We start from the raw sequence: 16,768 nt of genomic DNA on the forward strand, positions 1-16,768 counted from the left end.
CAGTTTTAAGTTTTTAAGGATTTATGCGGTTTCAAATCGAATTTCGTTAGCTGTTTAATATGGCAGTTTGTTGAGGATAGACTCGACATTTGAGATGATTTTCGCTTTTGGGATAATAGTTTTTCTCAGAATCTGATGAAAATACCAAAAAGGTTGTCTCATTCGTTTCATTTTTAAAAAAAAATCGATCTGATTGAATCCGATCGAATTTTGTCCCAACTTAACTTACTGCTAGGAAAACTTAAAACTAAAAAGCGATCGGGAACGTGTCAGGTTTCGTATTTTTGTTTGGGTGTCGTCGATTTTGAGATTAAGATTTTCTCGAAGGTATTGTACTCTACTACCTACTACAGCGGAAATTAGTAGAAACGGACGTTCATTCACAACGGAAGGACAGAATAATAAATGTGGTTGGTCAAACGGCTTTGGAATTAACAGAACCAATTCGAATATTTGAGGATAATGAAGGTGGTAGGTGTCCAATACAAAAAAGAACGTAAGGAGTTGTGAAGGGAACTTATTCTTAGAATATTTATTATAAGAGGCCTATGTTAGAATTTAGCACAACATCCAGCGGGTTTCGGAGCGGCGAGACATTTGATATGTTTAGAAGAGGTGCTAGAAGAGGGGTACCACACCTGGAAGTAGGTAGTGCACATGAGGGTGGTAATGATAAGAGAAACCAAATAGCAAATATGCTTTTATAACAAATAAATATATTTTTGAATTATTGCTCTTTTTTTTTAGTTAGTGCAAAATTTTATTTCTTTGCTCCTGGATTTTGTTGCTTCTTTCAATGGTGTTTAGTAAGAGGCTAACTTCTTGTACTTGAGTTTCCTCGATATTTTTCCTTATAACAGAAAATGCTGTCGACGTTATTAGGTTAGGTAGGTTAACTGTTTTGTCCTCCCCTATGTATTTCATCGAACTGGTGATAATATTCCCAGTCAATTTTACCCCTTCTAGTTTTCCGTATATATGGAGGTCACTGTTCCTAAAATTGTGGAGTGAAAGCCATTGGCTGGCTCAAAAAGGCGCAACGAATGGAACATGTTTTTGACATGCTATTGGGTTGTTCGGAAAGTCATTTCGTTTTTTTTTTTGGGGAACATGAAAGACAGTTTTCGTTTAATGAATAAATATTTTATTAAATTATATATTGGCCATTCTGGTCCAACACCTTTTGCCATCTTTCTGGCAGTAACATAATTCGCCTCTCATAAAAGTTTTGGTCCTTGCTGGCAAAAAACTGGTTCAGGTGGTTTTTGACATCTTCATTTGAGGTAAAGGTTTTGCCATCCAAAAAATTTTGCAGGGACCGGAACAAATAGTAGTCGGAAGGCGCCAGATCTGCAGAATATGGTGGATGTTGCGGTACGTCCCATTCAAGCTGTAAAAGTTTTTGGCGAGTGACCAAACTTGTGTGAGGTCTCGCATTATCCTGGTGGAACCACTACACCCTTCCTGTTGATTAATTCGGGCCTCTTCTCTTTAAGTGAATCATTCAATTTGTCCAGACTTCTGAATTAATCGTTGTATTGTCCGGCAAAAGGTCAAAAAAAACGATTCCTTTGACATCCCACCAAACGGAGAGCATCACCTTTTTTTGGTGAATGTTGGCTTTTGACACGCTTTGAGCCGGTTCATCTTTTCTGCTCCATAACCTCTTGCGTTTAACATTGTTGTATACAACCCATTTTTCGTCCCCAGTAATAATCCGCTTCAAAAATGGATCATTTTCTTGACGTTTGAGGAGCGAATCACACACGTCAACGCGACGACACAAATTTCGAGGTTAAGCCCATGCCTTTCAAATGGCCATAAACAGTCGAATTCGATCACTCCGATCTCACCGATCTCTCGTGTGGTTATTCGCCGATTTGCATCAACTAATGCCTTTATCGCATCTTTGTCAGCTTCGACCGGCCTTCCAGACCGTGGTGCATCTTCGACATCAAAATTGCCGGATCGAAATTTTGCAAACCAGTTCTGGCACTGGCGTACTGTTAACACGCCTTCTCCATACACATCCGTCAATTTTTTCCTCGCTTGGACAGCATTTTTACCTTTACTGAAGTAAAAAAGTAAAATATAACGAAAATGCTGCTTATTGCTCTCCATATTTAAAAGGGCACGAACCAAAAACTACTGCGTAGAATTAATAGAACTTTTTCACACACAAGCCTTGCAATATCAGCTCTCAAGACATAATGGTTATGCGGCTTAAGTGTGAAGTTGGTTTCGAAAAAACGTAATTAAGTCCTCTGACGGGAAAAAACGAAATGACTTTCCGAACAACCTTATATTTTTAATTTTTTTTTGAAATTCTTCAACTTTTTAATTTTTCTAAAAACATTCCAGTTTTCACACACATGGGGTGTTAAAAATACACGAATATATTTGAATTATTCCAAATTTTGTCTTCCTTCTTTCTGCCTAAAATTTGGGTGGAATTTTGGTGAAAAAGTAAATAATATTACTACAAATTAACTTATCGTTTTTTAAAATATTATTATGGCACGATAAATGTTCAAAAATATGCCGTTCTACTTGGATACACATCTCAAAGACCCTGTTTTTTTAATATTTGAATTTGAATTTTTGAAAAACTTAACAATTAAGCTTTGGCTTGCAGTGAGTTTGCAAATGGTTTGCAATATATCGACAAGGTCACCCACATTTTTACAAAGTTGACGATATGCCAACAATAACTATACAAATTTTCTTTTCACGCAGTTGTTTCGCCTCTTCTGCCTCTTATGAGTTTTTCTTTCATTAACTAACTACTTTTTATATTTATTATTTATACTTTGGTAGCTCGTAATTCGTGTGAAACGGTAAAAAATTACCGTACTTTTTTAACTGTTCCGTTTATGAACCAAAAATTGTGTATAAATTTGTCAACCGCGATGTGTACGCGAAGAGCAAACACAAGCAACTTCGGCACCTGAGCAAAGAACACCAAACGGTCAGCCGAAAACATAAATATTAATTAACGCCTCTGCGCTTGAGGTTTTAATTAAAAGAACGTTGCGCCTTAAAATGGGTAAGAAGTGTCCCATCGCAAACTCAAATTGTATTGTTATTATTATTGCATAATACACGAAATTTCACCCAAAAGCCGCTTATTTCTTATTAATCAAAATAAAGCATTTTAAACCTTTTTTTGTAATTAAGTAAGGATAAGTGGTTTTAAAAATCTACCGTTAATTTGCTGATCAATTTGGATATAGTCTTCTAAGCTCTAAGCAGGAGCACGACAGAAATAGACCCTTCCAGGACAAATACCACCCAATTTTGTTCCATAGACTACTTTTTTTTGGCCCAAAGAATATGACCACTGACTTATTGGCATTAAACATGACAAGAGCACATGGCGCTGAATTTTCTGTAGACAATTGCGATCTTCTGTCAAAGTATGACGTGATTCGTTTAGTGCATTTGCCTTGAAAACCAACGAAAAAGAACTTTTGACAAGGAATTATAAATATTATTAGAAATACGCAATATACTGATTCAAAAAAAAATCTCCACTTTTTTTTTTATAAAACTTACATCGTTAGCGCGCGTCGCTATGTGCGAGTCAATATTTAATTTCTGAGAACTGGTCAAGGCGAACCGATCACCTAGAGTTAAAGATTTCGCAGATAAACCGAGCGCATTGAAACATAAATAACAATTTGCAGTTTAATAATATCCATTCAATAAAGACATTCAAGTTAATATTGTGAGGAGTGTTCGGCCGGTAACAAATCATCGAACGTCATGTTTTATGCTTCGGAATCGTTAAAACTGTACACGAAACACAAAGTGTGCTCATTGTACGGGCATTATTTAGGACTCATACCAAATGTAGGCACAGTACGTAATACGCGTACTATTGGAACCATAATACGGGTTTACTTGCTACTACTGCCATAATGAAAAATGAATTCACATCCGAAATCTAAACATCCAAAAAGAACACTTTCTATAGTCAACGCTGAGCCTGATGTGACGTAGATGTTACCATGGTTACGAGTTTCATAGGCTACTAGACTGTCATGTACTAAGCTATATATTCATTCGATTTTACTCAAATTACATTATAACCTAGCCTTTAATTCGATCCACGTGGGCCGTGGCAATTTAAACGACCACGAAAGTACCGCAAAGCTGCATTTTTTCCGACTACGCGACGCGGTTCAATTAAGCCGCCATCGCGGTCCGGAACTCCAGATTGATATTCCGCCGTACATCAAGATAACCTTGTTTCGAAATAAGCGCACTACTTGTATTCCCTATCGATCGATCTGTATGTGGCGGAAACAGCGGAAAATCACAGACCATAAAAAGTGCGTTGAAAAACCAAACACCCTCTGTCGCAAAAGGCAATTACAATTATTAACGAACTCGTCCTGAGAGAGATAGGGAGAGACGCTTTACATATCTGACATTCTAACAATTAGTAATTAATTGCCTGTTTTCCAGTGGGATTAATTGATACTTAAAGGTTAATTAATTAATCAATATCGCTACTACGTGGCTAGCTGCCACGTTTATATTAAAAAAAAAGGTATCATTTGTTTTCTGATTAGTTTAGTCATCGTGGTTTGGTCATCACTCACATTTGAGGTTTTTTTTACTACTTACAGGAAATTTGACCAGCTTTGCTGTGTGTCGTAACTATCTTATTAGGGCCTCTTTGAATAAAGTCTGACACGAAGGAAGGGTGAGAAACCAACTACAATTTCAAACCACATGTTTCCAAGAAGGGGGACATATTTCTAGCTATGAATTTCAGGATAATGTTAATATAAACTATAAAAAACTTGCAAATTGCCCAAAATTGCCCAAATCAAATAATACCTGTGCTAATTCACCAATTTCACCACAATCACAACTCTGAGTATACTATGCGACATATATTTAGGAAACCAAGATTTAGTGGGAGGCGTATCAAAAGTTGTCTGGAATTGTCATGATTTTAATGTCCAAGGTAAAACGTCAAAACACAGGCGTAATATATACGACTTTTCTACAATTGGTCTAATAATTTCAAAGATCTCTACTAGGGCAAGCTTCTTACAGCATTTAAAACCTCATTGTTCCCGATGTTCCCCGCTTGCAACTGAAGTTTAGACGCCAGGAGGGTTATTTTGTGTTGCGAATTTGCTCACACCTCGACGGAAAGCTTTTGTTGTAATTTTTGTCAATTTTGAACAATTGATCCGCAAATTGATAATTTCTTTTTTTCTTGTCACTTTCTGTCACTTTTCTGTTCACTTTCACTAAGTTTAGAATGATATTTTGTTTGTTTTTCAAAAAAGTTAATTCGTCGGTTGAGGTTAGGGCGTCGTTTTTCCTTCTTTTATTTCTCGTGGCCACAAGTGGTAGGATAATTCATCAAACTTCTTTTATATATTATATTTCCGCAATTTTTAATTTATAGTACTAGTGTAGACTCTCCCTGTCTCTTTTTCTCTCCTATTCTACGGAGTACTCGGAGCGTGATTCTTTACATTCCGAAACCAAACAAAACCGTCCGCCTCGCGCCATGATTTATCGTGTTATTGTAACCATTGTTCGCGGTATATACGGTTTATCGCCCAAAGTAATAAAAAACAATTGCCCGCCATCAATCATCGTTAAGTCGCGTCAATCGCGAATAAAAAAAAAAGAAAAGTAGCGACGCGGTACTTATTGCTGATCCTGCGATAGAATCGCAGCGGCGAAAAATTATTTTACACGATCCACGTGTAAACAATAAACAAATGCAAATAAATTTCTCGCGCGTCGATAATGTAGGTCACGGTGTCTCGAAGCAATCGACCAAAGAGGGCGGTAATGTCTTGCCACGTTTAAACTTCTAGCGACTCCCAAGGGCCACTGAGATCGAGAGATCATTAATGTTATTAACAACCTTTGGCGTTCGATGGTTCTGCAAACAAAAGATGCCGCAAACAGCATTTTTCATAGCCCTTTCGACTTTTGAGGTTCGGGATGTTTTTGGAAGATTTACATTTTGAGACCTCGGTTATTCTAAGCTCTGTGCCACTGAATTTCTGTGTAAAAAACGGCAACAAGCCCACTTTTCACTTTTCTAGTGAGTTTTAGAATATCCGAGATATGAGCTAGGATCTCTGCGGTCTTTTAACGGCGGAACTGATTATACCCACAATCAAATATTGACAGCGGATTTAATGGTCATCGGGCGGGAATATCAACGGAAGAGTCCAGTCGACCGTATGAAACGCATTATCACAGGTTGACAGATGACGCGATAAATTCACGGCCTACCGTGTTCGTCCAATTGATCGGATAATTTTATTACTATCGGGCACTAGGAAGCTATGCATCATACCTCTACTGCATAAAGAAACAAGATCGTCGGTGGGTGGGGTAAGTTTGTAGCGCCTAGCGCAAATTAAGGTAGGTTTCGTCACGGGGCAAAGCTGCACATATGTGCCAAATATCAAGTCGATTGCTTCAAATTTCGGACACTCATCGTGTTTCATAGTAATGATAGATGCCGGCGTCGGATAGAGCGCATGTCTTACAAGCTTACGTGCTTCGTGGAGGGTTAAAAAGGAGGTCAATTTTAATTTTGTAGCTCAGGAAAAACCAAAAGATGCGAACGGAGAACAGACAAACAGACACAAAAAATCATTTTTTTGGACGGTGATCATTTCTGTACCAACACTTGGATATTTTTATCAATAGATAATAGATTGTCACACCACCATAAAGCCCACAAAATCATCGGTTATATCGAAGATATTAATCACAAAATATTCTTCACCACAACCTCATACTTGCCACTGTTTTTGGTTGATCAAGAGCGCTTTCCTAATAGAGTCTGCTTGATAGGCGAACATTTTCAAATGTACACGGAAGGTTGAAATTGATGAAAACCGTAAACTTAGTAATAAACAAAATTAGAAATATTCTGAATATCGCGCACGTCTTGGTTTGAAATCGTACCCATATCATATTCAAGGAGTCCCGGCGCTATCTCCCAGAAATTTTCCACTGCGTGTTAAATTTTGGCAATGGTTTTTGGACAAATGCAGAAATTTGAGCAGATCAAAACCCCCATGCAACTGCAGAATTTAAACTGCAATTGTTGGAAATTACTCATTAACTCATCAGCAGTTACCCAACACAGTTCTTCTACCAATGCAACCAAACAAGGTAAAGAGTAGAATCCGAGTCAGATACAGTTAAGCAGTATTTGATACCGATGGAAGGTAATATAAAACGGCAATCTTTTCGACTTTGACAAGATGTACATAAGCTAAAACACTTGCATTATTGATTAGGGCATTTGTCAAGAACGGTACGATTGATAAATTCCCTATATACAAGTTTACAAAAAAGGAGAGCCTGATAATCTGATACGTTTCGTATGGACCGCGTCGAGCGGATTTTATTTCTCGCTGCCCAACGGAGATCGATAGCAGGTAATTAAGCATACGCGAATAAGAGTCGGTCCTTAATTGGAAAATTGAGGTGCGTACAAGGCGTGATAGGAAAAAGCAGCTCGAGCGACTTACTATTACGAAATAGCATTTTTAATTAGAACGTTTCGTCGCCTTGGGTACAAAATGGCGCGCGAACAGGAAATTGCGAAGTGATTCACATCTTTCTGTGGTGGTTATGGAGTGCAAGGTTCAAATTTTTACGAGACCTTAGTTATTTGTAAATTTGTTTCTGATGGGAAACGTTTTATTTGGTGTCCACCAAATGAAGAACACAACCCGCGCTACATCGGCGGTTGTATTATGGTATGGGGCTATCATGCATGTATCAGACCTTAACTCAATAGAAAATCGTAGACTTGTTTTTTTCAATTTTTTATTTAATTTTTGAAAATTCTGTCTAGGAGGCTGTGAGCATCATAAATAGTATTTACCGGGTCACCTGATCATGTAAATGAAACTTTTCTTTACTTGTCTAATGGCAAACAAGCAAAAAAGCATTTAATGTAATGAAATATTAATTCTTTAGGATAACCTAGAAAACCGATACTTTTTTTGCAACATTTTCAAAATCCGTTAAAAAATATGCTCACGGGAAGGAAAAGAACCATATAAGTAAATACATTTTTTTTAGACAAAATATTACTTAGGTCGCTTTGCGATGAAAAGAAAAACAGATTAATATTAAAAAAAAGATAAAATTCAAAATGTACAAACTATCATAATTTTCAATCATGCCGACTTGATGATGAATAGAAGCAAAGCAACCTAAGTAATATTTTGTTTCTATAAAAATGTATTTACTTATCTGTTTTTTTTTCCTTCCTGTTTAGATTATTTTGACCAAACGTACCATTATAAGGATCTTTATGTTGTGTAATGCAAAATGAAATTATTCATTTTAGTGGCGTCCTAGGGAGTGATACCTGGTATTTATTTATAGGTATATTATTTATAGGTTATAGGTAAAATCGTGGTGCCCTGCTTTGAAAAAATGTTCATAAAACTGGGGCACGTTTTTATATTTGTTCTTTAATTTATTGTTTATTAATTTATTTAGTAATTGATTTACTCCGGGTACATAAAGGAAAATGCCGATTTTCATTTTTTTAAACAAAACTAAACACGAAAAAAATCAATTATATCCCCGTGAATAATGGGATATCTTGTCAAAATCGCGGCACGCCGCTGCTTTCTGAACAATTAATTTAATAATAATTAAATTTATGATGATATAAATAATGATAATAATAATAAAATAAAAAAAAAATTAAATTACACGTTTTTTTTTCGGTTTTCTGATTTCATTGACGTTTTATCTGTCCAGACCAAGAAATAAAATGTACATAACGCACAAAAATCATTATTAATAGATATTTATTACGTCACGCGCAATGTCACAAATGTCTAGGGTTTTTAAATAATATTTAAATAATATTTTTGTGTGTGTGTTTCGAAAAAAGTTTGATAGATTTATCCCTACGTCTCAATTAGTTCATTTCCCGCAAAATGGCAATATGAAAATTTACTTTAGCCTCAACTTATTTGACACGCTAATATAATTGATACTTGGCACCCCACGAGGCATTTTTCCACCCATAAACGAGGCAGATGTTTCCACGCAGCTGATAGCTTGGCCGGGTGTCGAATACAATATCGTAGATTTAATGGAAATTCGCAAATCTCTGGTATGGCCAGTCCGCACGCGTTTAGGGGAAACAACAAAAAGGTCCTACTTTGGGGATTCATCACTCCACACGTCTCGTCTTCGCAATGCCCCCTACTTCGAAAATAAAATCCCAAGAAAATTTGCTTGACCAAGTCGTTTCTATCTAATCAAAATTGATTTTATGAAATTTGTGCCAATTTTAACTATTTAGAATGCACAATTGTAACTACAATAACCTTTTTCCATTAACCCTGAAGAGGAAGTAATATATTTCGCAACGCCGGCATTTTTTTACGTTATCCGCCATAAAAAAAGCGTAAAAATGTGAACATTCTATAATTTTCTTCTCCCGGGCCTCTTTTAATGTCGCTTAAATCTGAAAAATGCGAAAACGTCAATGTCCAGGGATCCCGACGCCTTCGATTTAAGTGAAAATATTAAAGACGCCGTCGTTAAAGCGTCAAAAACCCATCTGCTCGATATATCCCGATACGCCGACATTTTAATTTTTCCGGTTAACCCCCACCCACCCGGAATCGCTTCCGCGTCCGGTATCGTTTAAAAAGGAAATTTAATCGTTCCAGAAGTGAAACCCCATCGATTTAACTCCGAAATATCTATAAAGGCGATCGAATGACATTTCTTTTTTTTTTTTCGATTTACCTTGCCTTGTCTTCACGCATCGCATTCAACAAAGTGATCTTTAATTCACATGATTATAACCAATTAATTAAGAAATCGGAGTAAATTAATAGTAAATACTTGCAATTAATTAATTAATTATGAGCAATTAATTAAGATTATTTGAAATGTATAATGTTATTATTATATAATACATTAATTACAATTAATACTAAATTAATTAAAATTAATTAAATTAAACAAGACAAGGACAACAGTTAAAGGTGTTAAAACATTTTAAAGAAACGTCCACAGGCTACTGCGATACGATTTACAAAACTTCTGGATTCCTGTTGAGTCGAACTTGCTGATGTTTCGTAACTATCCAAGACATACGTCATTCGAAAGGAAATTTAATTTGCTCTTAAAATATGTGATAATATACAACAACCTGTATATTAAAAAAATGTATAACTTTCATCTGCGGGTGGTATCTGTAGCGTATATAAAATATCTTGCATGTAGCTTACTATTTTTTGAACAACTTTCGTATTTGCCGTTTTTTCCAATAAGTAAAAAAGTTGACTTCATGAACTGTTACCCTGTGTACAAGCTTTTAAGCCAATAAATCTACTCCATTCTAATAAAATCTCATTGGGAAACATTAATACCAATTGAATCCTAATTTATTGCACATTATCAAAGCCTCGGTTATTTCGTCTTCGAGTCTCTCGTTAATGGGGATAATTTCCATGCGCGCGGGTAAAAAAAAAGACGATCGCCTCGCCCGCCGCCGCCTACTCGCTTTTTGGGACGCGGCCGGTTTGACATAACTCGCGATTGGAATGCCGGCGGACGCCATTGCCGATTTTTCACGTGGCTCGTGCGATTACGACGCCCGTATCATCCTTCCGGGCGGTTTTTCGCGTAGAATCGGCAACGTGGCGCGTCGATTTGGTGACACCCTTTTCTGCGGACCGTCATTCCTTCGAAGGTCAACCGCTTCGACGGGTATTCCGCGGATTCATCCGGCCAGACTGGCAAAAAAAAAGATAACACGTGCTCTCGCGCAATTTTAACTTCAAACGAGCTGGTTTTCTTGGCCCGCGGGCCAACTATTTGTTATTCTTGTCGCTTTTTTTTTTTTTTTTTCCTTTTATTTATTATACTTTGTATGGTATTTTATCAAAGGTTACGGGAATAATACATTTTACAAAGTAAAAAGCCGGAAGTTATTTGCGAAGTTCTGGGCGTAAATGACATCTCGGTCCATGCGAATTTTTCTTATATTAACGTTGGTTTATTGATTTGTTGTGAATTTAGATGCAAACAGTACCGGATACCACCAAAAAAGCATCTCCTAATTACAATAATATCTCAAAATAAAACAGAAAAGACAATAGTATAAACAAATTAATTGAAGAAAGTAGTATCGAAGTACGAAAGATATCCTATGAACAATATTATTATTATTATTATTATTATTATATAGCATTATACTTATATACTTCGACCAGAAATATAGTGGTTTTACAACCAAGCCGGTGATTAACTTTGCCTACTGTTTATTACTCCAAAACCGCAAAAACCTTACCCGTAACCATTCCAGGGCCGTCCTAGGAATTATACACTCGCAAACCGGATATAAGACAAATTTTTCCATTTTCTGAGAAATACCTACCTTTAGCTGGCAAAGTAAATGACCATATCGGAAGCCGGAAATATCTTAGCTTACTGCAGCTAAATAATGTCTCCAGTTTCACCAATAACTTTTTGTTTGCTGTTTTCTGACGTCAGTTACGAAACTCAGCGCCAAGCGGCTTTTTAATAAACCTCCGCGTTCATTTATCATTTTTTTCCATCATTTCCCGAACAGATCTCGCTTCCCGTTTTTTTCGGGCCCCCGGTGTAGTATAAGTTACGAAACAAAAAAAACACGCAATTAATTTAATCGCTTCGGATTGCGCAACGCAACGTATGTACGATTAGAAAGAAAAGCGAGGTTGTTTTTAATTGCAAATTCAACTGTCGTTACGTTTTGCGTCGTCAAAAGTCTACGTACCGGTTCGGAGACGCGGAGAAAGTAACAAAATCCTGGTCATTCCTTTTAATTGACGCCCGCGGTACATCTGCGGGACCACTCGAAGCCATTTTGTATGCCTTCGAGGTCGTTATCGCGACAATCGGAGCGTTCTATGCGAAAACTCCATTAACGCAGGTTCGTATCCGACGTTTCCGGTCTTTCCATGACGGTTTTGATTGTTTCTACCGCGATGTTACCAAAAGAAAAAGTTTCTTTGCGAGTTTTTAGAGTGTATTTGTTTATTTTTGGGGTTAAATGTAAGAATTTATATTTTATATTTTGTTGTTTTTCTTCTAATTGTTTTTTTCTTTCCTTTTTTATTTCTGTATTATTCCATGTCATTTTGTATCTATTTATTTATACTCGTGCATAGGGGGCAAAGAGGCCCATCTCAAAAAGTAAGCAACATTTTTTTTTCGTTGTTATAATTATAAATTCTGGTTATTTGTACATTTTAGCCCTTTGTGTAACAGACCGCTTATAAATACTAAAAAAAAGCGATTCAATCATAATTAATTTATCAACCTAAAGCCACGGATTTCGAAACTCGAAACTTTAATTTTTTATTATATATGACATTATAAATAGTTAGTCAAAAATAAATCGAGTTGATGGTAAAAAGCCCTACACCAATGGATACTTCCAATACAGAGTGAGTCAACAATCGAGGAAACTTCATTATCACTTTTGACATTCTTCAACTTTTTTATTAATAATAAAATAAAAAATTACGATAGCGCCATTATTTTTGAAGGTAGATTGTGAGCCACCCTGTATACTTTAAAATCATTTTAAATTGTACATCCTAACAATCTTTAGAATTTGAAAATAACTTTTGAAACCAGTTAGATATTGTAAGTTACATTAAAGAAAAGACGATTGCGCAGAAAAGGACTTAAATCTATATCAGACTGTCTTACCAAAGTCTTACACTATAAAATGACTGTTGTACTTTATGTAAGTTACGGATACTTTTTATAGATAGCGGTCTATAGATATTATAAATTATACAGACTTCAATGCTTTCCTCACAACGCTCTGATAGTGGATCAACATTGCACATAGGAGATCTTAACTAATTTTTGTGCCTGTGGTGTCCACATAACACAGGCATACTCTAAATGTGGCAAGGCATCATACTTAATTACTTAAGTATTTCTAATTAAAAGCCGTCACAATGTTGCGTTAAGAACTATTTGCATTTAAGACCATCTTGTTCTCACCAAACACTTATTTTTGACTGACCCGTAGAACGCTGTTTGGTTAGTCGCAAATTATTACTTCAAACCGCGTTATTTACTTTCGCAATGACAATTTATTTGCACTCGCGAAACTTATTTGTTTACTAGAATAAACAATAAATCGAAGATCCGTTTTGGTGATATTTAAAGTTTTATCATCGGCAAACCAGTGCCGAGGATTCGTCGGTTACCGCGGAAACATGTTTGATTTTCACCGACACGCAGAATCATAAATACAAAATATATTTTGTATTGTTCGAAAGGAACTGCCACGAAGCGGTATTATTTGGACAGTATTTATAGCACAAACTGACACGCGATATTGTTCGAGTCTACATTCATACGTGCAATATAATAAGCCCATTTCGACCGTGGTCACCTAATAGTGAATGTTCCAAAACAACATGCGGACCGTAAAGAACGAAGGTTTTCGACAAAAAAGATTCAATTTGGACTGTCATTAAAAAAAGTTAGTAGTAACAGATACACTTATTGTCGAAGAAGGAGGAGCTAATTATAACTGGAGAGTTCGTAGAGTCCAAGAGCTAATGGAGCTGGTAAAAAGAAGACGGAACAGAAGATCCTTGGACAAATGAAAAGATAAGTAAATGTCTTCTCAAGGATACAATCTCAGCAAATCTCGGTAGTCCAGTGTCGGATATTCGTAAGCCAGGAGTGTTTTCCTCTACCAATACCACGCCGACCCTCGATCGCACCTTCCATTATGAGTTTAAGAAGGCTACTACGCATTATATAGCCTATATAGGTGGTTTTTCTTTTCCTGGTAATTATTAGCAACTCCCTTTTCAATATCTCGTCCATAAGGTCCATATTTCTAGCGCCTCTATTTTATTGTTGGTTGGTTGGTTGTGGTTAGCAAGGTAAAGATTACTTTATAAACAATAAGAAGAAGAAAAGTGAAAGATAACCTCTAAGTGAAACACCCTCCGAAATCGTCTAGAGAAGAGAGAAGGAAATAGGAAGAGAACAAAAACTTGACGCCAAGATTCTTAGAGTTAGTTCATAGAGTCTAGAAGCTCGCTTGGAAGAAAGGAAGACCAACCAGAAGAGTACCTGTACCTGTTAATTCAAAATTTCTCTTTGTTCTTCACAATCGACTAGTGCAAAATGGCCGCCATTTTCGACAGAAACTCCGCGAATACACCCACAAGTGACGTGTTTGCAAACACGCGGTTGTAATAATTTATTAATACTTCAACGGGCGCTCAACCCCCCTCCGCCCCACCCACCGCACATATTGTCGATTAAACAGTGCTCGTCGCAGCCACCCGCGATGGAATAATAATGTTCGGGGCATTTATAGTAAATTATCCGATAGTAGAGAGGGTCCCGTTAATTATTGCGCCACAATGGACGTAACGTGGGGCCTTCGGAGGCCGCCGTATTTTATAACGCCAGTCGGGTTATTTAGCACTTAATAATTAAGTGTTTAACTGCTCACTCTCACCTGTCGTAGCGGTTTAAGAGCTACTTTATCGTTTTATACCTTTAATGTGATTAAGTACCCTGGTATATTGAACGGAGTATCATGAATTTTATTCTTTAGGATGCTGGTTTGGCCATTGTCCACTACAGAAACGTCAGGCTAAGTGTTTTTCTCGTTCGATCGTCATTAAAATGTGCAAGACTCAAAAACGCTCATTTTGTGACTATTAATGGTTCTTTTTTCCTTCACTTTATTTTTAAAACTGCATAAGCTAATTGTCCAGAAAATCCAACAAACATTGAGGTGTTTGTTAGGACGTTGTGCCGAAAATTGTAATTAGAAATGCACAACAATAAAAAACACTGTTCTGCGATGATATATTAAGCTGTTCACGTGTGAAAAGGATTCTTCGAGGATATAACAGACTGATAAGAGTCTGATATAGATGTATTTAATACAAATGCCATTGCCATTTGACCTTTCTTCTAAGTGCCAATGTTTTAAGTTCTTATTTGTGTTCCTGTTTTCTTTTGCAATATATCTTCTTAATCTAGACATTTAGATAACGGTAAGCACCATTGGTGCGTAAAAGGGTCTTCTTCTTCCATTGCCTCGCATTCCGCATTGTCTTCCTCTTTTTCTATAATGTTGAGGAGCCCGCGGCTCTTATTGTCGCTAGTCGATGGGATCTTAGAAAATCTCCGATATATCACATTTCAATAGCCTCCAGTTTGTTCATCGCGTTTACCTCCAAGGTGCAACTTGTGGAAAACCGCCGCCAAATCTACCCATCTCAATCGGAGATCAAAATCGACGTCGCTACTTATTCCCAGATATTTAATTTTTGACCTTGCGATTGGTCCCACGTTTTGAATTTTTTTCGCTATTATATTGGCTAGTTGTTGTAGATCTTCCATGTCGTCTGCGATCAAAATTGTATCATTGTTGTTTATCTAGATTCCATTGACCTAAATACAAATCTCTTTATCTTCACGTGCCTAATGGAAGATAGGGGTACAGAAGTATAAATAAATAAAGTTCTGTTTCTGTTTGATTGTGTGTCAAAGTAAATGTTAAATACAAAAGTTATAGATGAGAGACATTTGGGAAACCAAACTTCTTTTTAACCGAACACCCGCAAACCCAATATAGGGATGTTATGGTCTTTTTTTGATTCACCCTGTATAAACAACTCGAACTAACTCCAAAACGAGTATAGGATAAATGACTGTACTACTTCATAAATTTTTTTGCATAACAAAATTAGAGTTCGGCTTCCCAGATATTTATGAACCACATTTGAAAATAATTTAAATTGTTTCTTTTGGTCAAATCTATGACTTTCGTAATTAACATTTTTTTCTAAAACAAATAGTACATAAGATATAGTTCAAGTTAAAAATAACGTTCCTAGCGAGAAAATTTTAATTTTGAAGTTGTTGTTTCAGATTAGCATTTGTTTTTGACAATTGTCTTTAGAATTTTATTTGTCTTTAAACAACTTATTTTTGTTACACGAAAATATATTCTTTTTTATGCAGTACGAAAGCAAAGCATTCTAGTTTCCGTTAACCGTAAAAATAACCTCTCTAGTTAGCTTAAAAAATTAAATTTTGAATTCTACTTGTTTAGTACATAAATTTGAGTTTAATATTCCATGTTAAATTTCACACTGCATAATTTATATTTTTTTACAGTCCAGTAACTTTTGGGACAAAAAAAAAACAAAAAAAAAAGATTTTAAATTTGTTTTTACAGTTTTCTTTTGTCTTTAAACCTCATATTAAAATTCTTTCTACAAATTTAGGTTTGGATGGTTTTCAATAAAAAATGAGGTATTTTTTTTATTTATTTCTGTTTGTTTTTAAACTGTACCCTGTTCAATCATGTACAAATACAAATATAGCCTAAACTACCATTTTTAAAAAGTTTTGATTAGTTTTAGTTGCATTTCGATCCATTGGCTGATAATTGTTTGCATCATAAAATTACATAACTCATCTATAACTGTTGCATTTAACTTAACTTAACTTAAGCTTTTAGGGGATTAATTTGTCTTTAAACAAGTTAAATCGTTTTTTATTTTAAGATAATTAATTAATATATTATTTTTGAGCAAAAAAAAAACTGGCCCGGCCATTATCTTTCAACAAATGTCGTTACAGCGATAATACAGTTAAACGGTTGACGCGTGACGTCAGTTGAAGTGGCTCGCGGTGAAACGATATAATACGCGGTATGCCGGCG

At 36.0% G+C, this 16,768-nt stretch overlaps 2 protein-coding genes across 3 annotated transcripts in view; one reads left to right on the plus strand and one right to left on the minus strand.

The window, feature by feature from the left end:
* The window catches only part of LOC132696065 (mitoguardin), a 71,940-nt gene that overhangs the window by 18,280 nt on the left and 36,892 nt on the right, over positions 1 to 16,768 (minus strand). The gene's annotated exons all lie outside the window — the stretch shown is intronic.
* LOC132696066 (protein unzipped) overlaps positions 1 to 16,768 on the plus strand; it is a 49,735-nt gene that overhangs the window by 7,065 nt on the left and 25,902 nt on the right. The window contains exon 1 of one of the 2 annotated variants that reach the window (XM_060660624.1): positions 11,852 to 11,968. The exons of the other annotated variant lie outside the window; for it this stretch is intronic. The gene's annotated coding sequence lies outside the window, so the exon portion shown is untranslated. Of the gene's footprint in view, positions 1 to 11,851; positions 11,969 to 16,768 lie in introns of those variants that run through there. 2 annotated transcript variants of the gene reach the window in all.

Source organism: Cylas formicarius, unplaced genomic scaffold, assembly GCF_029955315.1.
Source record: "Cylas formicarius isolate icCylForm1 unplaced genomic scaffold, icCylForm1.1 PGA_scaffold_1__22_contigs__length_36826433, whole genome shotgun sequence".
Classification (NCBI taxonomy): domain Eukaryota; kingdom Metazoa; phylum Arthropoda; class Insecta; order Coleoptera; family Brentidae; genus Cylas; species Cylas formicarius.